Raw genomic sequence first — 26936 nt, 5'->3', positions numbered from 1 at the left:
ATTACTTTTTATGTCAATTAATCAGTGAAATACTTCTGACATGGTTCTCTCTGTTAATTAAAAAGAAGTTAAAGAACTATTTTATGTGCAATAGGTCAGAGGTCTGCAATATGTATTGCAGAGGACTGCACTTTCTACGTATTAAGACTGGAGTGCCTGGCGACCTCTCTGAATTAATCGTGTCCACGCGAGTCACCTATGTGTAGCAGAACAGCTTCAGGGGCCAATGAAAATGATGTACAATGGGCAAACAGATACATGGCTGCATAGTAGTTCACAGGCAGAGTAACTTGGAGAACCAGATTTCGGTTCTGCTATTGTAAGCACCCATCCCTCTTTGTGCATTGATGTGTAAATATAATATAAATACTGACAGCTGATGTTTAATATTTATCTGAACTTGGGTTTATGGAGCGCGTTCACCAAGGGAATGTACATAGTAAAACAATGTGTTTGCAAAAAGTGAGCAACGTGAAGTAAAAATGACATGAAGGAGGGAGGCAAGATTTAAGAAAAGAATGAAAGGGTCAGATGGTAGGAGCAGAACGAATAGGGAAGGGCATTCCAGAATGTATGTGCTAAGAGTGAAACAGAACGGAAACGAAAGTGAGTTTGAAATTGATCAAATCCGCCAAGCCTACCTGGGGCCTCATTATAGCAAATCTGGTATTTCAGAAGTGGCATGGGGTCCTCTTCTGTAATGGTGAATGCACGCCCTCTACGTGCAGTTTTAAACGGGCTTTAGCCCAGTAGCTTGCGGCTGGGTTGGGGTTGCCCAACGTAAACAAGGGGATCCTAGAGCCTCTGCACATGCCTTAAATTACGGAAGCCATGTGCGTGTGGGAGGTGGTATCCATACACAGTGCACAGATAAGATGTACATTGTAAGGACAAAAGGGGGCTTCTTTGGTCCCTTTGTGGACCAGGCTACCATGGGCTGCAGGTAGAGGCTGCAATCACAATTGGGGGCCCTGGTCTCCTCACAATGCACACTCATGTGGGCATGTGTTCATGCTGACACAGCGGCTGTCGCGGGACTTACGTCATTAGTGCGTGTCACTGCAGGCAGCAACTAACGCATGCTGTGCTGGATACTTGTACAGCAGTGCTCTACGCCTGGGGCAGACCCAGATTTTGCGATACTACCCCTAACATGTCCAAGTCTATTCCCGGGGTAAAACCATAATCGGACCCTACTAGCTAGCTCTGTCTTTGGCATAGCAATAGTGTGACCTAACCAGATATCATTTTTGAAGTTCTATTACTGATGCTAACCTTACCGCTGCCACTGGGGGCAGTTCCCTACATGCATGGCGCTCTCCATGTACAAGAAAATACCTGTGATACTCCTGGGCCTTCCTCAACTCATTACAACTGTTGTCTCCTGGTTCTCATGGAGACACGCCCTGGAATATGATCCCCTACCCAGCTATATTTGTACCACTAGAGTATTTGAATGAATCCATCTTTACTGCCCCCTCCTTCTCAGCTTTGTTCTTCAAAGCATGCCACATATACATGAGTATTGCATTATGTTATGATTGTGCTATGTATTATATACAATACATTGTATAATAATTGGTAGCAATAAAAGTGACAACGTTGTATGATATGATATGATATGATATGGCATTTATAACGCGCCTATACACAAGTGCTTCCAGGCGCGACGAGGCAAGGGAGGGGGAGAGAGGGAAGACAGACAACGATCTTACCAGGCCAGGTGTCATTCAGACCACACAAGTGCGGGGGAAGGGTGAGAGGACAGTACAGTACAAGGGATAAGAAATAAATAATACTTGAGTGCAGATGCTCGTCAAGGTATGAGTGGGGCGAATGGCTATGAGCGGAGCATAAATGTACGAGTGGAGCATGGGCGAGGCATATGGTGGTAGGCATGGTCTAATTTTGTGGGCGGGGCATATGGTGGTAGGCATGGTCTAATTTTGTGGGCGGGGCATAACTATGTTTTGGGACGGAGCTTAGGCAGGGGGCTCCCATTTGGAGGTCTCGCACAGGGGTCCCCAAAATGTGTGTTACGCCACTGCTTCTCACGCCTCAGACCGAATAGCACATGCGGCCATGGGCTGGTGCAGCTGTGGAAAATAGTCCAGCATGCAGGAATGAAAGAGAGCTGTGGAAACGTCACCATCACAAATGATGTTCTAACAAAACATGCCCTATGCATTGCTGTCATATTTTCAAACAAAGAATGAGAATACTCTCAGAAGCGCCACCGTCAGCGCCTCTCTTTAAATGGCAATTGTTCCATGCCAAAAGTACAACGGTGAGAGAAATGACATGGGGACATCTGGACCCCAACTCAGGAGCCTTGGCAAGCTACCTGCGTGTCATTGGCAAGGGCTTTCGCGATGAGCCGAATTTGTCATGTCATGTGGTATTGCTCACATGTGTGTATCACACTCATATGATTGTCTAATAGGGATGTGTTTCTGTTCTCTTCCCAGCAGGTCACCCTACCAATGCAGTGGCTCACATGATCAGCCTTTGTGATCCTGCTGCCGAGGAAGAAAGATGGAAGTGCTCAGTGTCTTCTTACCGCCAACCCATACTGGTTTTGAGTGGGGTTCTAACGCCACGTGGGTGGTGCAAGCACAACTCAGCATGATTGGCCTGAAAGGACCCGTCATGCTGAATTGCGAAAGAAAGGGAAATTACATTTCTAGCCCTGAAAGTGGCAAACATGTATATCCTGGACGTTGTTAAATATATAGGCATGCGCCTTCAACCACTGGCACCACAGCCAGCACTGACCAGAAGAAAGGACGTTTGTTTGTTTGTTTTATTCACTTATAATGCGCACCAAACCCGTAGGTAGCCAGGTGCAACAGTACAGAAAATACGCACATTCAGATGCTCTTTGTGAATTACACTCATCTATTTGGACGCAGATGAAGGGAACACACCAGTCCATCCACTGACTTGCACCAAAACTAGCGTTGTGAATCCGCCCTTATGACTCTATGTGCTATCTAGCAGTAGGGGCAAACAGGCCAATGAAAATCTGAGACTGGTGAGCCAAATGTCTGCAATGAGTTTAGAATTAGTGAGCTTGGTTCAAATGGCAGGGGTACTCCCATAAACCCTGCCGTGGTCCTCCTCTCCCTTCGATACCAGCAATCACACATTTCTGCACTGAACAATCATGCATCTTAACTAAGTCCCCCCTTTACAGTTCCACAGTGCCAGCATTGATCAGAGTTGCCTGGATAGTCCTGATGCTCGTGCAGCAGAGACCATACAGACCGGTTGAGCAAAATAAAACCTCAGTTGTGTTCACCTTTCGTACACTGTCCCAAATGTGCTCCCATTGGCTTTTTACGCTAGCTAAGCCGGAGTCCTCCTCCCATTCCAGTTAATTTCTTCTTACCTGTGCCCCTTCTTATCAAGAGGCACACTTTGCCAGTCCTAACCATACCAACCCCTTTCATAATATACATTCACGAGAAGGTTGTGATTGACTCCCCCTAATGGCCACAGTCATGGCGGGTCATTACAGTTTTGCTAGTCCGGAAGTATTGCCAGTAATTCTGACACCTGTAAGTTTGCTGTGGGAGCACTGATTTACCTCTAGCGAAGAGCTGGAGGTAGATCAGGCTCCTACTGGCAAATAAATGCCAGAATTACCGGCACTGAATTACTGGTGCCGGTAATTCCGGCAATCCCTTCCATAGAGTCCTATAGGACTCCATGGAATGGGGATTTAGCGCTGTTGCCAGCACCTACATTATTCTGGTAATACAGGGATATCAGGCGCCGGTAACAGTATGGGCATTTTCCCGGTATCCCGCCTGAATTACCAGCAGGATACCAGCGAACTTGTAATAAGGGCCATTGTCTCATGCTGCCAGCTATCATTTTGTGTCAGGCAGAAGGCCTCAATTAAGTCCTCTCATGGTCTTACACTCTATAAACCCCCAGTAGTGCTACCTCTAGCCAGCCAGATGTTTTGGACTACAATGTTCATCAGGTCTACCCATCATAGTTAATGATGAGGAATCATGGAAGTTGTGGTCCGAAACATCTGGAGATCTGCAGGTTGCAGAACCCTGAGTTAGTTGCTCTACAAGCCAAGTCCCCCAGTACTTCCTTGAAACCCAGTTTATGACTTATTATTAACTTTGATTTTATCATTTGGCCAGAGACCTGCTACTCCTAACCAACTGACTGTTCTCTCCAAAGCCCACTCACACACTCAACATTTCTATGGCAGCATACTGAAGGACTGCTGTTTTCTCCAATCAGATCACTCTTCCCATGTACAGGCAGCCATCTCCTAGGTCCTTCATCCAATCAGCACCAGGCACCTAGTCTTGACACTAGCAGACATGGACTACATGACAGGAGGGTAAGCTGTGGCCATTAGGCACGGCTTCACAATGCCAGTAGCAGAACCCATGTCCATTCGTCAGTCCAGCACTCATGCTTCCTCATAAGTGTGTGTTACACTTGAATTCATAATGCATTCCAGCCCTTCTTAAACGGAAAGCGAAATGTAAAATGGTAATGAAAGCTGATGCCTGTTGCTTCAAAAATTAATTCATGCTTTGTGTTTGTTTACACAGTTAAAAGACCCATGCAAGTCTCGTTTCTGTTTGGTTTGGGGGATATTTATGGAGCCTTTGTTTTATATTTCGTTGCATCTGGTAACAGTTGGGCGCTCGTTTCGGAGCGTCTTTTGCCTCCAAATCAAAGAGTTTGATTGACGTACAATATGCCGTTGCACTGGTCTGCCTTTCCGTGGCCTAATGCTACACTGCAAACACGTTTTGAATGTGTGTGTAGTTTTTTTGTTGCTACACTCTGGACACTGTAAAAAGCATCTAGATTGCCATCTCACTCATGTGACCTGAAAATGAGATTTAAGTTTGGGTTGTTTCTAAAGCGACTGCTATGAACTTTATGGGCATATTAAGAAAAGGAGCAGCGCTTTTCATTTTGCCTCTTGGGTGGTGGTGCAAACAATGCCTTAATACCAAAACTATTTGAATGGGACGTGAAGATAGAAGAGAGATGAGAGGTGAGAATTGATACGCGGCCTCTGGGTTTTGTTTGACAATATACACACCAATGGCCCTGATCATCCCTGTGGCCATTCCCACCTGCCCCTCCCTGCCCAAATACCCCTCCCCCCCTTGGATCCCTTTGAGATAGCCCTGTGTTCTCAAGTAGATGACAGTGATATTTTTAAGCAGTCTTCTGAAATATAACGGATTAATTTCGTTTGTAAACCAGCTCCTGGCGTTATAAAAATGTCTTAACCACGTGTGCCTTCAGCCACATAATTTATGAACGATTTGTGTTTTCGTGCATCTGTTCCAGCCACTGAATTTATGGAAAAAAAGCTTTGGCTCATGTACAGGCATTAGATAAGCATTTGCCAGGCACCGACTTAATATGGCCAGACACTAACACCATTTGCCAGCTGTTGTTGCCATCTTGTTGCCAGGTAGTACCCTCACAGCAGTGCTTGGAAAATGTCTTTTCTATGCAAACACAGCCCAAATGTATGATTTTGCCCCTGCTTCTTACAGCTTTGTTTGCTGCAGAGAAAGTACCCTGCTCCACCGGCTGTGGCAGTAAAACAGTCCCCTGTCATTCGCTGTACCCATAATTCCTGCATACCACCACGGTCACTAGAAGCCCTGATAAAACACGGTCCCTGATCCGAGCAGTAAAAACAAGGGTGCGTAATATCAAACCTACGGCCTCACGAGTTACTTCACTATTAATGGTAATCCAGGCGGTTATCCTTCAGTAATTCCCAAACCAGGACCTCTTTGCATAAATTCCCTTCTGCTCCTGGGACCAAGTTTCCAAAATGTACGTGTACGTTGTTCTCTACGACGTTGTTAAAACAACAAGGACAAAATGAGAAATGGGAGCGCTTCCGGCCAGATTGCCTATCCTTGACTTCCGTTCGAAAAGCGAAGAATAATGACTGCGTGACGCGCGCCCTTAAGAAGTGTCGCAGCTGAAAGGATCACCTGGCTTATGCTTCTCGCGCCATCGGAACCTCCCAGCATGTGTAATAGCCGTTGCAATGCCGGGCTTGCTGACAAAGCAGGCACGGGAATGGCTTGCATGGCGCTTCTCTTCGGTATGAAATCCACTTCAAACATTTAATTTCCCCTGTGGTAATACAAGCATGACAAAAATGCCGTAACGTGATTATGGTCACACGGAGGTGTTTGAAGGCAGTAATTTGGGAGGCTCAAAGTTGATTACGGAATGTGCCGTGATGGAATCGCTTACAGAAGAGCTTACGTGTGCATTCTGCAGGTTGGTCAAGTAATTCATGGTTTAAGGCAAACTATTCGGACTTGAGTTCTCAAACTCGTGTCCTGAGTGGCCACATGAAGCGTATATTAGAACTTCTAGAAAATCCTTTGGTACAGGTCTGGCCCACTTTCTTGATTTGCTTTTGTTCTCATGGCGATGCCCTATTGGTCCCCTCTTACAATTTCCCCAGGAGATGTCCCATTTGTTCAGTCATCTTTCTTCATGCAGTACAGCTGGAGGCCTGGAGCCTTGCTCGTGGTTAGGATTTCGGGGTCATGAGGGGGGATAGCTCAGGAGCAACCCGTTTATCTTGGAAGCAAGACCACGCAGAGCAACACAGGTTTGAATCCCGACCCCGTGCTTAGAAACGAATCTCTTGTATTAAGCGCGTTATAAAACAACAATTATAAATTATTATAAATTATGACTTCAGATGCCCCTATAAGTGTAGAGATACAGACCCTTTAGTTCACCAGCCATGTCTCTGAGGAACCAGCAAGGAACTGATGGTCAGGGCCAGGCATTCCACGCAGAGCCGGCCTTGGGGGAGGGCGAGCCGGGTGCACTTGGCCCCGCCACGCCAGATCAGGGGAGTCTTTCAAGGGCTCCCCCAACCTGGCTTAGTGGGAGAAGGCGCGGCAGGCGGTCTGTCGTGATTAAATACGCCCACGGCGGCGGGCGCATTTAATGACAATATGGTGCTGTCAGCACCCTATTGTCATTAAATACGCCCCTCTGCAGTGGGTGCTTTTAATAACAAAAGGCGCCATTAGCCCCCCACCAGGCCAGCTCGGGGGAGTCTTTAGGGAGAATTCTCTGTTTAGGCTGAATTCTCTGTTTAGGCTGAATTTCCTAACCTAGTGAGTCCCCCAGCAGCTTTGCTGGATTTCTGGAGTTTGTTTTTTTCCATCCTGCCAAGAGTGAGACTCTTTTTCTCCCACTCTTGGACATGAATGTGTGTAATTCCTTTGAATGTCCATGTGTTCTATGGGTTATGGGGTCTTTTACTCCATAGGGTCTCATATGTTTTACTATGTGTGTTACAACGCACCCTCCGTGCCGTAGCACTGGGGCGTCCTAGCGGACCTCCATCATAGACTCCATACCCGGGGACTGACTACTGTCTCCCCGGGCATGTAAAGTCACCATTGGCTTTACTAGACCTACATTTACTAACAGGACTAGTACAAACCATCCTATTGTGGACGTACTAGTAGGGGTAATTCGATTACTCCTGGGTCTGTTATTCGAGGGGGCACTGTCCCGTCCCCCCTCGTCGAGTTTTGGCTGGTGGCAGTGGAAACAACTTGTTATATTCGACCCCGAATATAACCCTATGGGATTCTTCCCATTGTTAGAGATTAATACTTTTTCTCTCGTTAATCTCTAACATACCACCGATTTACTTATCTTAAATAGGTCTATCGGATGGTATTTTCTGCCAGAACTCGGTTTGTAAAATGGCGTCTGTGTTCGTCTCTGTGACTCCTAAACCAAAGGTTGAGCCCTTTGTTCCACTTTTGGCGGGCTTCTGTACAGAGACCCTCCAAAGTGGTGCCATTCTGTCTGGGTTACCACAGGGGTGTGGGAGGGGGTTTAGGCACCCTGGACCGAGTTGCCTTGCCAACTCCGGTCGCACTCTAGTGTGATTGGCCCAAGTGGTGAGCCACCCCGCTCACCACTTAGCGTGTTTTGATTGACAGCTAGGCTGAATGAAAGGGGGTTTTCTGCATAAAAGCAGGGCTTTTGGGACTGGATCTTTAGAAGTCGCCACAGGACCTAAGAATCTGACGAGGGTAAAGCTGAGCCGACCGGCAACGATGACACCTCCGGTGGAGCCCTGCGGAACCGACTCACCACTTCCCGACGACAGAGGAGATCTCCCTGCCGGAGAGTCTCTTCCCCTGACTGGTGGGAACAACCAGTCCCCTTTGCTTTTTCTTCGCTCCAGGACGCAGTGGTCGAATTGCCCGTGCAGAGCACCTCGGCAACCGGATAGCCACTACCCCTGTACCACGACCAAAAGGTGGTGCCTTGTGACGGAGCACTCCGCGGCTGGTCTCTTCCCTGGTGGTGCACAGGACTTCACTTTTCTTCGACGACGAGATCATCTCTACTCGTGGCAAAGACCCGACGTGCATCCACCACCAGGAACAACTGCCCCGCCGCAGCTGTCCCTCCACAAACAAGGTACCGTGTCCGCCTGGCTTCCCTTTTCGGCCGGATAGAGTGAGGTGTCTTAATCCTCGCCTTTCCATTGGGTCGCCTCCAAGCTTTCTTTAACGTGTTGTTCTGAACTGGTCCAATCTTCCATAACAATTTTGCGTTAAAGACTCGAAGCGCATTTCCACTGAGACACTTTTTGGGACATATCGCCTTGCCTCTCTCCGAGTGGGCCTGCCCTCTGAACTTTGTGATCTGCAGTAGACCCTGCCTTACTTGCCTTGCATTTGTCCGTAAAGTATTGGTACCGAGTTGACTTCATAACCTGGCTTATTTTTCTCTCCCGCCCTAACGTATACTAGAGTGCCATCTAGGTTAAAGCATACACCTCTGTCTGCAAATAAGTGATGCCGGTGAACCTAGACTTGTCGAACTATTGTTAGGGGGATTGATCTTTTTCTTCGTATAGTAATTGTGATTGAAGTTGTTTGCCATATTAGTGCCCGAGTGTTTTCTATAGATGTGTTATAAATAAATACCTTTATATCTTTACACCGAAGCCTTGTTCCGTGTTTGCTTGTTCTACTGTGTAGATTGCCCTATCGTGTATACTCCACATACTGCTAACTCTTCTTGAGGGAAGTCTGACTGCTCAGCCACAGCTACCAAGTGAATCTGTGTGGTACAGACTGCTACCAAGTGGGTTTACTGCCAAACACCTGTAGTCCTAAATCTTTTGCAGTGGTCCCAGAGGGAACTGCACAGGTTTCCTCCTAACACAGTCCACAAACAGTAAACAAAGGCTGGGCATTCCATGCACAGTAACTTGGGATCAGCAGGGCCGGCCTTAGGTCAGGGCTGCCCGGGCTACCGCCCAGGGTGCCATTAGCCCCTGCCACACCACCTCGGGGAGTCTTTCAAGATCTCCCCCAAGCTGGACTGGTGGGAGAAGGCGCGCGATGTGCCCTATTGAAATTAAATACGCTCCGCTCTCGGGAGCTGAGTGTATTGAATAACAATAGGGCCCTGCAGCGCCTATTTAAAAATGTGGTGCACTCCCCCTGGGCGCTGTGGCCTCTAAGGCCAGCCCTGGTGGCCAGGCATTCTACCAACAGTAACTGATAACCAGGCACTCCACGCACAATTACTTGTGGCCAGGCATTCTACCAACAGTAACTGATGGCCAGGCATTCCAAGCACAGTAACTTATGGGCAGGTTTCCACAAACAGTAATCTGATGGCGATGCATTCCACAAGCAGTAGCTTGGGGGGCGGGCATCCGACGAACAGAAACTGAAGGCCGGGCATTGCATGTGCAGTAACTTATGACTAGGCATTCCATGCGCAGTAGCTCATGACAGTGGATTCAACATATATTAGAGCATGTTTTCATTTCATTAAGAAATCCTTAAGTGTAGAATCCATGTTTTAATCACAAAAGTGTTCTTATTAGACCATTTGAGGGCCCTAAGAATCATTAGCAACCCGATGGGGGGTCTAGCCAATCAGGATGCTCAGAACATGGGCTGTACTGTATGGTACATTGGTACATACCTGTGTTCCCAGGAGCCTGGGAAGCCAGCAGCCCCTTCCTTTCCCGTGTAGTGTTTCACACTGGGCTAATGATATCTCTTTTTTTTAAAACTAAAAAAGAAGAAACTTACCTTGGCTGCGCGGCCCAGTGCCGCGGGGTGGTGCTTTGCCTGAAAACCATGTTCATGTTGATGACATCACAGTCATCCACAGTGAAAACGGACTCCCAGGGCTGAACAGCTAGGTAAGTTTATTTTTTAATGAAAAAAAGACCCCATTAACACCTGTGTAGGAAACTACAAGGGTGCTAACAGTGCTATCCCCCTAGGCGGCGGGCCGACACTGTCAGTAACGGCATGGCCACCCTCGTTGAGGGTCGGCCCGTCGCCAAGTGGCATATCGTCTCATTAGAGCCAGCAGGATGATTTGTATATCCCACAAATTGTTCAGAACACTGCTTTCTGCACCTATTGGAAGCACAGAACGTACTGGCAGCCAATCCTCTGCGACTGCCCAGACAGATTTATATATTAATGTCCATATATCTATATTATAGTGCAGCGTTCACGCAACTATAGTTAAGGTGAATTGAATTGCTAATAACCTTTGATGTGAAGGATGGATTTGGCTGATATTTTGCAATCAAAATGTGTGTCATGCCACTCGAGACCCCCTCCAGACTGGACCTTTTGGGAAAGATCAGTTAAAAAATAAAAAAAGTTATTAAGAAAGCAAATAAACGCAGTTTTCGCCCTACTCACACTTCATTTTCCCATACAGAAAAAGTCCAAATGTCTGTGCAGCGCGCAGCAAAAACTGCTGTAGGGAATTAGATAAGGTACGAAACAACTTGAGCACAAAGCGTTCACTCGATTTCCCGGAGGGGTCGTGGTTATTCTATCCAATAGTTGTTAAAATATTTGACAAAGAAAGGGGTGCACCCATCTCCCAAAATGATAGCTATATATGTGTCTCAAAATGCATCAGAGAGGCTGAGAGGCTTTTCTAAAAAGCAGCAATTTCCCCCCAAAATTCTATTGCTAATAAATTTTGACTTGCTAGATGGATTTTGTTTGTCAAGGACTCGCCACCACGGAACAAGGGGACAATACATTATGAAATTAAAATTATATTAAGAAAACAAAAGACCACAGTTTCACAGTTTTCAGCCCATTCATTTTCCTGTACGGAAAAAGTGCAGTTTTTGAACAGCCATAGAGTGAAAACCGCTGGGCAGATTTGGACCAAATAAGAAACAACTTGGACAGGAGCACTGACTTAAATTTCTTAATTTCTTGACTGGTGTGGGGTATCCAGTAATTTTTAAAATATGTGACAGAGAAGGGGGTGCCCCCTGCTCCTTAACACCTTTATATCGGCGTTGGTGCTTTTTAAAGCAGAGAGGCTGAGCGAGGCTAATAGCATTTGACTTGCTGGATGGATTTGAATTAAATTTTCCAAACAAAAGGTTTGGCAAGAGCCCCACTAAACTGTACATTTTGAAAACAATTTGTTAACAAAGGAAATAGTTATTAAGAAAACGTAAAAACAGTGTTTTCAGCCTACTTGCATTCATTTAACAATGCAGAAAAAGTGCAATTCTTGAACAGCCGTAGCGTGAAAATTGCTTAGTAGATTTGGACCAAATAAGAAACAATTTGGACACAAAGTATTGACTGAAGTTCCTTGATGGTTTGGGCTAAACCCATCCAGTAGTTTTTAAAATATTCAATAGAGAACGGGGGTGTCCCCTACGTCTTAGTGCTTTGATGCAGAGAGGCTGAGGGAGGCTAATAACATTTGACTTTCTGGATGGATTTGGATGAAATGTTCTAATCCAAAAGTTTGTCAAGGGCCTTCCCAAATGGGAGGTTTTGGGAACAATTTGTTACAAAATCAAAAAGATATTAAGAAAACATAAAAAAACAGTTTTCAGCCTACCCCCATTTATTTTCCCACAGAGAAAATGTGCATTATTTTAACAAACCTAGCGTGAAAAACTCTGAGCAGATTTTTATTTTTTTTTAAATTATCTTTATTATTTTTCAACACGTCAACATGTGTTCAACATTACAATAACTTCTCCCCCCCCCCAACACCCCGCCACCCGTCCCTCCCCCCCTGGGGACGTGTGCATTGTACTACAGGGATCATATTAAGCATTGAAAATGTCTGAGATCTTAATGTTATGTGGGCACCACTGTTCCATAAAGTCCGATTGGAGATACTCCAGAGTTCCTCCCCATTTCTTTACGAATCTGTCTTTCGTTCCCTGGATGGTGTGCGTGACTTTTTCCATCGCCATCTGGGCCCAGACTCTTTGGAGCCAAGAGTATATCAGTGGGGTGTCTTTCTTCTTCCAATTGTGGGCTATTGTTGTCCATGCTGCTATGAGGAGACCCATAAAGCTTCTCCATTGTGCTTTTTTGTGTCTTTTGGCTCTGTCGTCTCTCATCCCACACAGCCAGACGCCCTCCCCCATTTGCTCTGCCTCTGGAAAAATTTTGCCCATTTCTCCCTTGACCTCTTCCCAGAAGGACGTTATTCCCTTGCATGTCCACCAGATGTGTTTCCACGTCCCCACTTCTCCGCATTCCCTCCAGCATAGGTTCGACGAATTGGGGAACATTGTATGTAGTCTTTCTGGGGTGTAGTGCCATTGGGTGATGATTTTTGTCCACATTTCTCTTGTTTGTGCGCATCTTGTCATCTTTGGGATCAGCATCCAGAGGTCTTCCCATTGTTTTCTTGTCGGTTCTTCGCCCAATGTTTTGTTCCATTTGTTCATATATGGCCACTTGATATTTTTTCGTCCTGCGAGTTGATAAAGGAGTATAGGATCGATACCCATTTCCTTGCCCCTGAGTTAGTTGTGATATATGTCTCGAATGGGGTAAGAGTTCTTGTTGCCGCCTTGGCTATGTCTGGGGATTTGAGCCAGTGTTTCAGCTGCTCGTATCTAAATTTCTCCCTTGTGTTGCGTGCTGAGGGTATGAGGCACTCTTCATATGATCTTATTTCATTGTTGAAGAACATTTCCCCTATTTTTGTTATTCCTGCCTCCTCCCAGCATTCATATGCCCCCTGCTCCATCCCAGGTGGGAATTGCGGGTTTCTGCTGATTGGGGTGAACGGGCCAAGCGTGGTGGTCATTACGCCCTTTCTCGTTTGTATATCCCACGCCTCCATTGTTGTTTTCATAATTTGGCTTATTTCTATGTTGGGGTGTCTATGTTGTTTCTGTTTCCAGAGGAGTTCCACTAATGGTGTTCTAGCCACTGCTCTGTCCTGTGCGGCCCAGATCGGTTGTGGGTCATCTCCTAGCCATTCCCGTAGTACTTTTAACTGTGCCGCCTGGTAATATTTCTGGAAGTGAGGAAGCGCCAGCCCCCCTTCCCTAATCGGAGTGGACATGATAGCCCTGGCGAGTCTTGGCGTCTTCCCTTTCCATACGAAAGTTGTGATAGCCTTAGTGAGTGTTTTAAAGAATGATCTGGGTACCCCTATCGGGAGAGCCTGGAAGTAGTATAATATTTTTGGGAGTATGGTCATTTTTACCGCCTGGATCCTGCCCCACCACATGATCATGAGGGGGTTCCATCTCTCCAGGTCCCTACGGAGTTTTGTTAGTAGTTGCGGGTAATTATTCCCATAGAGTTGATCCACCCTTCGTGTGAGCGTTATACCTAGGTATTTAATGCCAGAGTCTGCTATCTTCAGGTTCAGTGATTTGGCTACTCTCCCTATCTCCCCTCTGTCGCCTGCCAGTATTAAAATTTCCGATTTGCTCCTATTGATCTTTAGGCCTGAGATAGCCCCAAATTCTTCTAGTTCCCTTATCGCTGCCCCCAGTGTTCTATTCGGCTCTTCCAGTGCTATCAGCATGTCATCTGCATATGCGGAAACCTTGTGTTGTGTGCCTGCCATATCTATCCCTTTAATGTGTATGGCTTCTCTTAGTTTCCACAGTAGGGGTTCTAGAAAGATAGCGTATAGCAATGGGGAAAGCTGGCATCCCTGTTTTGTTCCCCGGGATATGCGAATCTTTTCAGTAACCTCCCCATTGATTGCCACTCTGCAGGTTGGGACATTATAATTCGCTTTTATTCTCGCAATGAAGTTCTCCCCGAATCCCATGGAGTGCAGGGTCTTAAACAGCATGGACCGTTCCACCCGGTCGAACGCTTTCTCTGCGTCTACTGCAAGAAGGATAGACGGGGTCTGTTTTATGCCTATTTTTTCCACTAGGTGGATGATCCTTCTAAGGTTGTCATGGGTTTGTCTTCCCGGGATAAAGCCTGATTGGTCTAGATGTATTAGGTTCGGGAGAAGCGGGGAAAGTCTAGCAGCTAGAATCTTAGTATATATTTTGGCGTCTATATTGATCAGTGAGATTGGTCTGTATGAAGCTGGGTCTGAGGGGTCTTTCCCTGGTTTGTGGAATACTAGGACCTTCGCTTCGTTCATTGTGGGGGTCACGTTACCACTTTCTTTAAATGAGTTTAGTAGCCTTGTTAGGACAGGGGTTAGCAGATCCGCATATTTTTTATAAAATGGGGCCGTGAAGCCATCCGGGCCTGGAGCTTTATTTATCGGGAGATCATTTATTGCCTTTTTAACTTCTTCCTCTTTGATGGGGCTCTCTAAGGCCTGCCTGTCTGGTTCTGAGATCTGTGGGAGGGTGAGGGCTTCCAAATATGTGTCCTGTGCGTCTGCGTCCGGGTGGTCTGTAGAGTATAGTTTCTGGTAGTATTCTCTGAAAACTTCCCCTATGTCTTGTGTGCGCGTGCAGAGTTCTTCTGTTGTGTCTGTGATGTTTTTGATCGTGGTGTCTGTTTGTTTTGCGCGGAGTTGTCTCGCTAGAAGCCTATCCGCCTTGTTTGCTTTGATATAATACCTTTGTTTTAGATATATCAGGCTCCTTTCCGCCCCCTTCGTACGAAGCATCTCTAGTTGGCCTTGTGTATGTCTCAATGCCCTCTTCAGATCTCTAGAAGGCTGTGCCACAATTTTCCCTTGCAGTTCTGTGACAGACCTTTCCAGTTCCCTTTCCCACATATGCCTCTGTTTCTCTTTCGTGATTTTCAGTGACATTATCCTTCCGCGTATCACCGCTTTAAACGCCTCCCAGACCGTACTCATAGATGTTTCCCCATTGTCGTTTTGTGTGAAGTAATCTTCTATCATTTCCCGTACTGTTTCCCCCGTGCCCGGGTCTCGGATTATGTCCTCCGGCAATCTCCACTTCCATAGACCATTCGGTTTCCCCGGGATTTTCACATCTAACCACAGTGGTGCGTGGTCTGAGAGTGCGATTGCCCCCTTTTCCAGCCCCTGGATCTTGCCCATCAGGCCAACTGAGGCCCAGAAGTAGTCGATTCTTGACATGGAGTTATGCACATGCGAGAAGTATGTGTACCCTCTTTGCTCCCCCTTCATTTCCCTCCACACATCATTTAAGGCTAGTTGGGCCATTTGTTGCTTAAGGCGTTTCGACGGTGCCCCTTGCCCTTGTATGCTACCCGTGCTTCTGTCGATTTTAGGGTCCCACGCCATATTCAGGTCGCCCCCCAGGATCACCTCCCCTCTTGCAAAGGATTCCAGTTTACCCAGAGTATCTCTCAAAAAGCCATCCTGTCCCACATTGGGTGCGTATACGGACGCAAGAGTGATCCGCAGTCCCGACAATACCACATTAGCGAACACATATCTTCCCTCCTTATCTGCAGTAGCGTCCTCCAATTTAGCGTCCCATCCTTCCCTCACTGCTATCAAGACCCCCGCTCTTTTTTCTGTGGAGTTCGACTGGGCCCATATTTTGAAGCCCTTTAGTCTGGATTTCTGCTTGTCCTTGGCTCTGACATGTGTTTCTTGGAGAAGCAGGAGATCCGCCCTTTCCCTTTTGAGTAGTCTCTCCAGCTTTACCCTTTTCGTGGGGTGGTTCATCCCCCTTATGTTATATGTTACAATGCGTACCTTCCCCATCCCCCAGTGTTCATAGTCTTTGCTGTTGGGATCCCTTGCTCTGGTGTCACCTTTATATTCATGTCCCCAGTTCCGTGTGCTTTCCCCGTTAACTCCCCCCCCCCAACCAATAACCATGAACCAAACAACTTGCCCCCAAGTTGGGCGAGGGTTCCTAATGATGCCCGGGCGTTGCACCCAGAGCTCCCTGCCCATCTTACCCTCGGGGGACTTTTTCGTGGGGGATACTAAACCCCACCTTCCCATTTGTCCTTACCGGATTCCAAGCCGATTGGGGCCTCCCGGCCACCGACTCTGCCTTTGCTGTGCCGTTTCTTATTCTCAGCTTCCCCCTCACTGAAGCGTAGTATGGTTGCCTCGCGTGTGCTCACGTCGTTCCCTTTCCGTTTTTTAATCGTGACATCTACCTGCGATCTTCTCTTCCCTTGTTTGATCCTTTCTGCCTGATAGTGTCCCATCCTTTGGGTTTTCTCCTTTGCTCCGCTCTAGCCTTTGCCTGATCTTCTTCTTCCCCATCTTCTTGGAGCCCCATCATGTTAAAGCCCTCTGCGCAGGTGGTCACTCTTCTCTGTTTTCCTTCCCAAGTGAAGGTCAGCCCAAAGGGGAAGGTCCACTTGTAGCGGATTTCTTTTGCCACCAAAGCCTTGATAAGGGGGGCCATCGCTCTCCTTTTCTGCAGTGTGATCAGGGCCAAGTCTTGGTATAGTTGAATTTCCTGTCCATTCATCGTTATATGGTCCATATCTCTAGCTTTCCTCAGAATCTGCTCTTTTTGTGGGTAGGAGGAAAGCGCCACCAGCACATCCCGTGGTCTTTCTCCTGGCGCTCCAGATCTCTTTGGTCCCACCCTGTGGACCCTGTCCACTCCGATTGTATCTGTCTCGTGTTCTTCCAGAATGTCTCTAAACACCTCTTTCACAGCTGTCTTAAGATCTTTGTCCAATATTGTTTCTGCCATATTTTTTATGCGTATGTTTGAGCGCCTGGAGCGATTTTCCAAGTCCTCACATTGGATCTCCAGATTATGTGTGAGTCTCACCAGATGTTCCTGGGTTTCGCTCGTCTGGCGCGTCTCCTCCTCGACCCCCTGCATCGTTCTTTCCAATATGTCCGTTCTCTCCTCCAATTTGGCCACGTCCATCCTGAGATCATGAACCGCTTGCTTCATGTCGTCTTTCATTGTCGTGAACTGCTCCTGGACTGTTGACATGAATTTTTCTTGTAGCTCCTGAAACCATGCTTGCATGTCATCTCTCAAAGGTGGATGGTGAGGGTTTGTCTGCGCCATGTCTTCACCCTGTTGTATGTCCTGTTGCTTCCCTTTTGCTTGCGCTGTATTGTCCGTTGACCACAGCTGTAGTATGTTTGTTTCTTGCCTTGTGGCTTGTGGGGTCTGCAGTGGAGCGGTGATCTTATTTTTTGCCCTTGACATGGTCCGTCAGAGTTCCCAAGGGATTTTATCGGGTTTACGTTGTCCCACAGATCTATATGGTATCCCCGCCAGGGAGCACCCGTTGCTGTCTTCCTGGGTTACACCTCGAGTTCCCCGTGCGGGGTACCCTCCACAGTTGGTGCTGCCTGATTGGACTTTCGTTCCGGATTGTGTATCCTTTCCAGGCGTGGGCTACCAGCCAGGGCGGCACCTGGGTGGCCCGGTGTGTCCGTCTGTTCCGTGGGGTCTCACGGTTCCCTGCTGGTATGTTCTCTGGGGTGCCGGTTGGCGCTCTCCACCTCGCCCCTTTTTGTGGAGTATCTGCGGGCTGATGCCCAATGCTGGGTCCTTGCTGTGGGGTGCGGGGGGTCCCTGGGTTGCTCTCTTTTCCTGTGTCTGCCTCCCCTCCTTGGCTTGCCCCTCCTCTGCCTTGGGGTTTCTTCCTCTGGGTCTCAAACGCCCACGCCAGTACTGACCATGGGGGGGGCTCACCCTGTGCCGACGCCGCCAACGTGCCTGACTCGTTGGGCCTTCGTGCTCTCTCGTCCCTCGAGTCCGGTGCTTGGAATCCGCACCGGAGTGTGTCACCGGGCTCTCCGCATCGGCCTCAGGTGCCGCCTATCTCCCGATCCGTGGACGCTCCCGCGGGTTGTCTGGCCAGGGAGGTGAGGTCGCTTCAGGGGCCTGGGTCCATCCCCCTACCTTCGCGGTGTGCGCCTTCCCGCAGCTTCCCCTGCCGACTTGCCTGGAGCTCCCGATGGGGGAGGGGCGGTCGCCGTCTCGCTCGGTGATCGAGCGTTCCCCGCTCGTCGAGACTCGGTGGCCGGATCGGCTGCTTCTGAGAGTGTAGGGGGGGCGAAACGCTTGCTTTGCGGCACAAAACGCTGCTTATGTGGTGCTTTTTCGGTGGCCCGGGGAGAGCGCGGCTCAGACGCGACTCGTTACCCCGGCGGCCATCTTGGAATCCTCTGAGCAGATTTTGACCAAATAAGATCTTGGGGGAGCCAATTACGGGTAGAACATTTTTCTACCTGTAAGAGGTGCTCAGAAAACAGGGTGCGCCACACAAAGTGATGAGTCATACAGGGTAATGGGAGAGGGTTATGAACGGGAAAAGCAGTGGATTGAGGAGTTCAGGAAATAAAAGGGGGGACACATGTTGAGGACGTGCAAGACTTTTTCTTTCAGAGCAATTTAAATTTTTACCGTTATCGCAGGAATCGGCTAACCTCTTCTCTACTGTAGGAATGGAAATGATTACTGTGACATTTTCACAAAAATAGGGGGTTAGAACAGAGTATGGTTTAACATCTGCAGTGCCTACGTCTACTGGACAGATGGAAAGGGGTGTTTGGTAACAAATTAATGGTTTGACATGAGAAGTGGCAATGTCTATGGACCCAAAAGAAAGATATTGGTGCAACACACACAGAGACCACGGCCATAGGCCATAGCTTGTGAGACCTCAAGAAACTATGCAATATGGTCGGCCGTGGACACTGGCGATGGCTGAAGTCAGTGGCTAGTGGGCCCAAAAGAAAACTATTGGCACACTATGTGCAGTGGCCACGGCCAAAGGCCATGGCTAGTGGGCCCTGATGACATTAAGGTATAGCAAAACCCTTGAAATTCAGTGAACATCCGTTTGTTAAGAGAGAGTTAAGGTAATCAGATTTAATGCAACAAAACCCCTATAATTCAGCTCTCACATTTCAATCAAGTCCACCTTGGACAAGAAGTCAATTAAAAAAAAGTCCACTTCTGAGAAGAAAAATTCGTCACACAAACTGATAGGGGGTAATGGCCAGGAGAGGCCAGGGAGGAAAGAAGCAATTGAGCGCAGACATAGCTTGGGAAGCAATTGAGTGCTTTACAATCATATGGCGAAGAACACAGTGAGGGAAGCAGAGAAACAAGGGAGTGGGCATCTAATGACAGGCGAGGGGCAAGGCGGGCAATCAGCAGCAATAGATCTACAAGTAACCAGGAGAGGAAGCAGTGGGGATCAGATCACTCAATCTCGGGTATGGTGGTGAGTGTATGGTGTATGGACCTAGGTGTTAGGGAGGAGCCATTTCTTGAAGAAGAGGGTCTTGAGCTCAGAATGCAGACTGTAACAGCCTGTAAAGGCTGCATTGCAAGGTTCCCTTTGTGAAGTTTTCAACCCGGCTGCAGGGCAAGGAGACATGGACAGGCACAGTCACAGAAAGCCCCAGGTGAGGTTGTTCGTTCACCCCCCTGTGCAAGCTCTCACATAATTAGAGCCCTTATCCAAGGGTTATATTGCGTTCTAGATGATCTTAGCCCTTATTGAAGCTGTCGCCTTTGGATTGGGGCCATCAACTCTGGTGGTGTTTACCTGCCACACAATGCAACACTCTGGTGAGACTGTAATGCTTCAGTAACTGATGGTCAGGAACTCCACACAGTGATGGCAGGACATTTTGCTGGAATTCACAAGGATTGCCTTTCACCTACTCCTCTAAGAGTCTGAAGCTATTTAGCATTATCAAAATGATTTCTGAAGACTTTCTTCACTTCCTGTGATTTGAGCACAGTCAAAGGATTCCCAATTGCTCTTCTTGTGAAGTTTTCTTGGTTACAAGTCCTACGATGCCCTCGACCTTGGATGTCAGAGGGGAGGGGGGGTGGAATGAATTGTAATGTCATGTCTACTACCAATATGTCCGTTGTAAAATTACTTCCGTGGTGGCGCGTTAAAAGATTTGTTGAAAAGTCAGCCAGAATCATTCTGAGCCTGGCAATATAGGGACATATCCAGGCAAAAAGGCTTTGCATGGGTATTTTACAATGCATCAGATTTGGAGCACTGCAGTGTGCAATGCAGCCTCAGATTTACAGAAAAAAACAAATTACAGCTACTCAAAGGTTTTGAACAAGTATACCCCACAGACACCAGTATTTATCTTTAGAAAAACTCAGAACCGAACAAGAAGCAACAAATTACAACACACAGCCATAAATCACCTACATGAAATGACTTGACACCAGCCCAACAAAGGCTGTAACAGAATGAACAAATGGAACAAACCCTCAACAAGGAACAAAGGTGGAAAAAACGCAAACTCCAATAACTCTAATCATCTTGGGAAAACATGCCATACAGACGAAACCCACCCAACAAACAGGCCTTACCAGGAAAAACACAAGGAACAAACCAGCAAAAAAACGCAAGTTTCATTAGCTCTAAACATCTTGGAACAGCACTCCTTACAGACATAGCTGATCTAGAATAACAATCATTGGAAAACTAGACCCCCACCGAAAAAGAAAATCTTACCGGACGAACGTAGGGAACAGATTAACAACTACGAACACACCTGCAGGAATACTCAATTAGAACTTACCCAAAACACCATTGGAGCAGCATACCCTAAACTAATCAACCAATGTTCTTTAAAAAATGGCCCAAACCTAGAAGAAAGGAAAGAACCCAAACCCTCTCTCAAAAGGTTTTCTATCTCCAAGACCAAAGAGAAGGATCCTTCTATGTGAAAACCAACTCTGCTCACAAACAATGTGCAAAGAACTTAACCCCCTCCACCTTCATTAACCACATGCTCACCAAACTCACCAACAGGAATGGCTAGGCAGAACCTTCAACTCACACCAAAACAATCACAACTCTGCACTTCTTGATTAAACATGCAAACCCTTCCACTGGCCAAAAGACCCAAATCCTCCCCAGATAATGGAGTTCTCCCATTTGGAAACAAAACACCCACGTGTACAAATCACTGTTCCCTTGAAAATACACCCACACAGACACCAGTTGCTCCTGGTTCTGCACACACAAACAGTTAAGCACACCTTGCCTTTTCCCTATACTCCCCAACGCACCTCCTCCTTTTTATCATTGTAGATGCTCCTCCATGCCTGGAGGCCATGGAAAATGGCAACAGTGTGTGGTACAAATCCCTGTAACATAACATAACATAACATATGTGTGTACATCCCTCACATAGGGCTGTTTTACATGGGGAAATGCATGCCAGCGCTCATGTCCATCGCATTGTGGCAAGCACAGAGTGTGCCTGGTTTTGAGGCGTCAGCTAAAATTGGGCACAATCCATTACATTGAATTGGCGAGGGGCTACAATGCCCATTGCCCATGCCTGCGGGGCTCATCCTCTGTGCAATGTCCACCGAGAAGACATCTGGATGAGTCACTAAATGGATGCAAAGGCTGTCGGGTCCATTAAATGGGGAATTCCGGAACACATGGGGACTCCTCTGTCCGTCGCGCCCAATGTGGCGAGAGATTAAAATGACTCTGAAGTAGCCCGGCTACCAATGGCCTGACCATTTCCAGTGAGCAATCCAGGCCAAAAAAAAGAAAATCGGTGTGTGAGGGTGTCCAATCCGTTCACTGCCAGTCTTAGTATTGCATTTTGTATTTTTTGTATTTTATTGGGGTTCATATTTATAGTTATGTAAAATACAAAATACAAAAAATAGTCTTGCATTACCATGACTGAATGCAAGTGAAAAGTATTATTTCAGTGATGTATGCGAAGAAATTAGAAGGGCGGTTTGTGCTAGCCTGGTGACCTTTCTGTTCACTGATCACGGCAGGGGGCATTAGTGAATATTTCAAATAAAATACAACCAAGGCAGTGAGAAGTGGTGAGGCGAGCGTGGCAAAGAAACACCCCAGGAAATAGGCCATTCTGGGTACCATGAGCCTTTGGTGGAGGTCGCATGCACTAGTAGTTGAGGTGGCTCACCAGGGAGAAAGGGCTGGGACCTCGCCAGGTCAGTGTATCTTGCCCATCTTGCCACCCTCAGGGTCTACTGCCATTTAGTGTAAAGATACATTGTGCTTGCAGGAGCCCAGAGGCTGCTGCGGAAGCCTAGCACTGGGTCCAAGAGGTCAGCGTAGGCAAGGGAGTGCAATCATGAAACTAGTGATGCCCCACATCTGTGGTAGGTCAATGTGCAGACAAGAAAACACAGCAGGGATCTCCTGTCAGCAGGCATAACTTCACTAAACCTATATTGCTTCTGTCGCAGCAGGCAGAAGGGTGTGTCTCTTTTTCCCCACAACATTTCTTTTACGTTTTGGAAATGCAACTATTGTTCATAAAACGGTTCCCAACTCTATGAAAGATGTGGTGGTAACTCCACCACTAAAAAAATCAGGTCTAAATCCTAAGGAAGCTGCTAATCCGAGACCCATCACGAACAACCATTTCCTTCTAAAAATTGTGGATAAGATTGCCACCACAAAATGTCAGCATCATCTAGAACATTCCGGCCTGCTTCACTCAAGGCAATCAGGCTTCCAATCTAATCATGGCAGAGAGAGCGTACTGCTGGATCTGCAAACCCAAACACTAGATACCATCGATAGAAGCAAGGCCGGGTTGTTGATACTACTAGATCTGTCAGCAGCATTTGATATACTTAATCAGGAGCGCCTCCTGAGAACTCTATCTACTAATGGAGGCTGCTCTAAGAATGCAAAAGATTGGACTCAATCATTTGTTAGCAGTAGAAGATCTATAGTGTGCTGGGGTGATGCTGTTTCCGACCAAGCCCCAATATATTGTGGAGTCCCGTGGGGTGCGTGTCTATCACCTGCTCTTTTTAACATGTATATTTGTCCTCTGTGTGGCCTGCTTGATGAAACGGGGGTACAGTTTACAAATTACACAGATACCCAACTATCGATAGAGTTGAGCGGCAATAACATCAATGAAGCTAACAGGCAATCTAATATCCATGGATCTGTGAAACGCTGGATGTCTGCTAACTAGATGTGTTTAAATAGTTCATAAACAGAACTTTTGGGTCAGCACAGGCCAGGGCTAAACTGGTCTCCAAATACTCGAGCTTTGATTTTGCGGATAGCTGTATCACTGTGGTGGACAAGGTGAAGACTCTTGGAGTCTTTTTTTAATCCTCCCTCAGTGCAGACGCTCATGTTGACAGTATGGTAAAACGATCAGAGTATCATCAAAGAATACTGAGGCATATCAAAACCTGTAGCTCCAAAAAAACCTGGGAGTCTTTAGTAAGAGCTATAATCATGCCTAGAGTAGATGAGTGTCATTCACTCCTGAGTGGTGCTAGTAAGGACTGTATTCGTAAGCTTCAGATGGTACAAAACGAAGCAGTCAGAATAGTCAGAAATGTTCCCAGAGGAGATCATATCTCCATTTTCAGGAAGGAGTTACACTGGCTATCAGTGACTGCCAGAGTGCAATTCAAGATACATATCTTGACTCACAAATGCCTCTACTGGGCGGTCCCCACCTACCTCAAACAAAGTATTGAACAGTATGAGCCTAGTAGACCCATGCAATCTAGTAACACCAAGTGCCAGGAATTCCGAACAGCGAAGTGAGTGAGGGGAAATTACTGCTTCTTTCCAGTGCAGGCAGCCTGTACCTGGAATAATCTGCCCACTGACCTCTGTCAACAAAAGAGTCTGGTTGTCTTTGGAAACATTTAATAACGTGTATATTCGATTAACTGTATCTCCTGTCTAGATTGCTGTACCTTGTCCTGTCTCGGATGTGTCTTCTTTATTTATGTGCACCCTGATGACTGCAGGCTCCGGTGCATGATGTATAAATAAATAAATAAATAAACAAATATATGAATACATTCTTCACCTTGGACTTTCTCTCAATTATACGAACTGTGAGACTGTGAATGCTTTGGAAGAAAGATGGAACATTTGCCAGGTATGCACTACACCTTATGAGGAGTGCCTTGAAGCCCCCTCTGTGTCCAACTAGGAGCTGGTGGACAATGTGAAATGGTTTAAGGGGTTCAGAATGATAGCACCTTAAGCTTTTACTTGTCAGCAAAGTGCACAATTCTTTGACAATTGTATTTATTCATTTGGTGTTTTGCAATATGCTACATGCATACGCCGATGCTTAAGAGTGCAAGGAAATAAGAAGGGGTTTATAAGAGAAGAAATAACACAAAAGAAAAAAAATGAAGGAAGCTTGGTAAAAGCAGTGATTATGGGATGCATTCCTAAGGTGAGATCCAAAACTATTCCGAAGTCAAAAGAGCTTGGGAACAGTGGGATGCCAAGTGACTATGGTGGAATAGGTCAGAACACTACAAAACGTCTCAGGGGAGGCCTGGCTAGATTGGGAAAGTCTCTCAGGGGAATAGGTTTGATGGCCTTTCTGAACTCTTTTGGTTTAGTTTCTATTTCAACACCTCCTTAAGCTCAACCACTCCAAGACTGAATTCCAATTGCCGGCCAACACCACTGAACACCCTGACATCCAGACCTGGCTCCCTGCTATGAACCTCCAGGGCTTCACACTCCAGCTGGCCACCTGTGCCAAGTCCCTTGGTTTCAACATCGACAGACACCTCACGTTCAAACAGCACATAGCAAGGAAGACACAAACGGGCTGGTACAAACTTTCACTCCTGCGGAATATCAAGCCCTTAATCACAGAAAACGACTTCAGATCTGCTATCCAAGCCTTGGTCCTCTCCCACCTGGATGGTGGCAATGCTCTCTTGGAAGGCCTTCCGGCGTCGACCCGGGCACCCCTGATACGTGTCCTGCATCTGCAGCAAGAGTCATTGAAGGACTTCACAAATTCAACCACATCACCCCGACTCTCATAGAACTGTACTGGCTCCCACTGCAAGCCTGTGTCATCTTCAAATCCTGTTGCATCATCTACAAGGCTGTTATCCTGAAGTCCCCAAGCTACCTGGCCTGTGATCCACCAGAAGAAAGGAAATGTGCAGACTTGTGCAGACTTGAATTACGATGGTGCAGGAAGGAAAGAACCAAAAGACAGCCCTTCTCTGTCTGCGCGCCAACAACCTGATTCACTGTATGTTTTCCTATGGGCTTGTGCCATTATAAAACGCTTCTGTGAATCAGTCCCCAAGACTCTGGAACCTCCTCCCTGTCATCATCAGACTTGCCCATTCACTTCCACAGTTCAGGAAAGTGCTCAAGACCTTCCATTTCAAGGAATGGCACCTCCTTAACACCTAGGTCCACACACCCTGCACTCCCCACCCTACCTGAGACTCAGTGATCTGCTCCCCACTGTACCTCCAGTGTCTTGTAGATCCTTTGCTGCCAATTCACAGCCCTACCCTGTTAGCTCTCTGCTCCTTTTTTCTCTGCTTCCCTCTCTGTGTTCTTCCCATTATGATTGTAAAGTGCTCTGTTGCTTTCCAAAGCCAGGTCCACGCTCAACAAATACCCTAATAATAATAATATTAACAATAATAATAATAATAATATTAAAGTTTGGCCCTCAGTTGCAATTCAAACTTTCTCCTCTGATCTTTTTAAGAGAATGTGGACTGGATTTGATTGTCAGATTTAGATGAACATCAAATGTTAAGATATACACTGGATGGATCCCAAATAAAGCGCTGGTCTCTGATGTGAGGGCTGTCTGCACTTTGCAAGTTTGAATACCGCCACAGGGCTGTCTTAGCCTTTTATCCTTCCAAGCTCGATAATTCGAGTTCTTTAAGATAGGATAACAACAATACCTGTTGTTACAGCGTTTAGAAGCTGGAGGAACCTTTCATGAAACACTATACAAGCACATACATTTTGAAGTCAATTACACAGTAGCCCACCATGGTGGCAGGCCCACCACCAGCATGAATCATTTGCACAGTTGCATGCACGATGCATATGAGCCATGCCAGCATGCACAAAAAAGTGCTATAGTTGTTTTCAGGCTATAGAAAAATCTAAGATTCACCACCTGTAGATCATCATCATCATTTGTCATTTGTATAGCACCTTTCATCATTGGTATTGTCCCAAGGCGCTATAGGTTGAACTGCCTCGGGGAACTGGAGTCCAGGTATGGGAACATTTGTCAGAGGAGTTAAGAAAGCGTGTGTGCATTTTAGCGAAAGCAAATGGGTAGGGGCGGCCGGGTTCCTACTAGCTACCCATTTCGAGCTGGCAAGTGGAAGGGTGCTTTGAAGTTGACAAGAGAGAGTGCAAGGGTAGTAGGTTCAATATGTGTCCTGTTAGACCGAATTTCTGCTGTGGGACATAGCTGCATTCTGATGGCAGAGGTGCTGTGCGGTATGTCGTTGTGGATGGAGTGTGGTTGCAGATGCGTGCGGGTGAGTTGCCTTAGGCTATCTTCCAGTAGCATGGAGTGTGATACGTACTCATCTGCAGTTGCTGGCTTCTTGGCTTCCTAGTTGTGGCATGGACTTTCTCCTCCTTTTGGCGATTATTAGCTTATTCTTACCGTCATTCAGTGAATGCATGGACGTTCCTTGCCATGGCATGGTCCAATGGCGATTTTTGGCCTGCCAAACCTGTTGAGAGGGTGATTATAGAGGCGGCCCCATGCCTCCATCCACAGTCCACCGATATGTTCAAATCAGTGATACAGCAGAGCAGTGCCAAAGGAAGGAGTGCAAGCGCCTGTTCCTGCCTCGCCCGCCTTTCCTCCTCCTCCACACTCTTTCTACAGCTAAGACATAGTCACAGTGGCATCTCGCCCTTCTAGGGCGAGTC

Source organism: Ambystoma mexicanum, chromosome 11 (assembly GCF_040938575.1).
Source record: "Ambystoma mexicanum isolate Mex_15411 chromosome 11, UKY_AmexF1_1, whole genome shotgun sequence".
NCBI classification, from domain to species: Eukaryota; Metazoa; Chordata; class Amphibia; order Caudata; family Ambystomatidae; genus Ambystoma; species Ambystoma mexicanum.
This window is presented reverse-complemented; position numbering follows the sequence as displayed.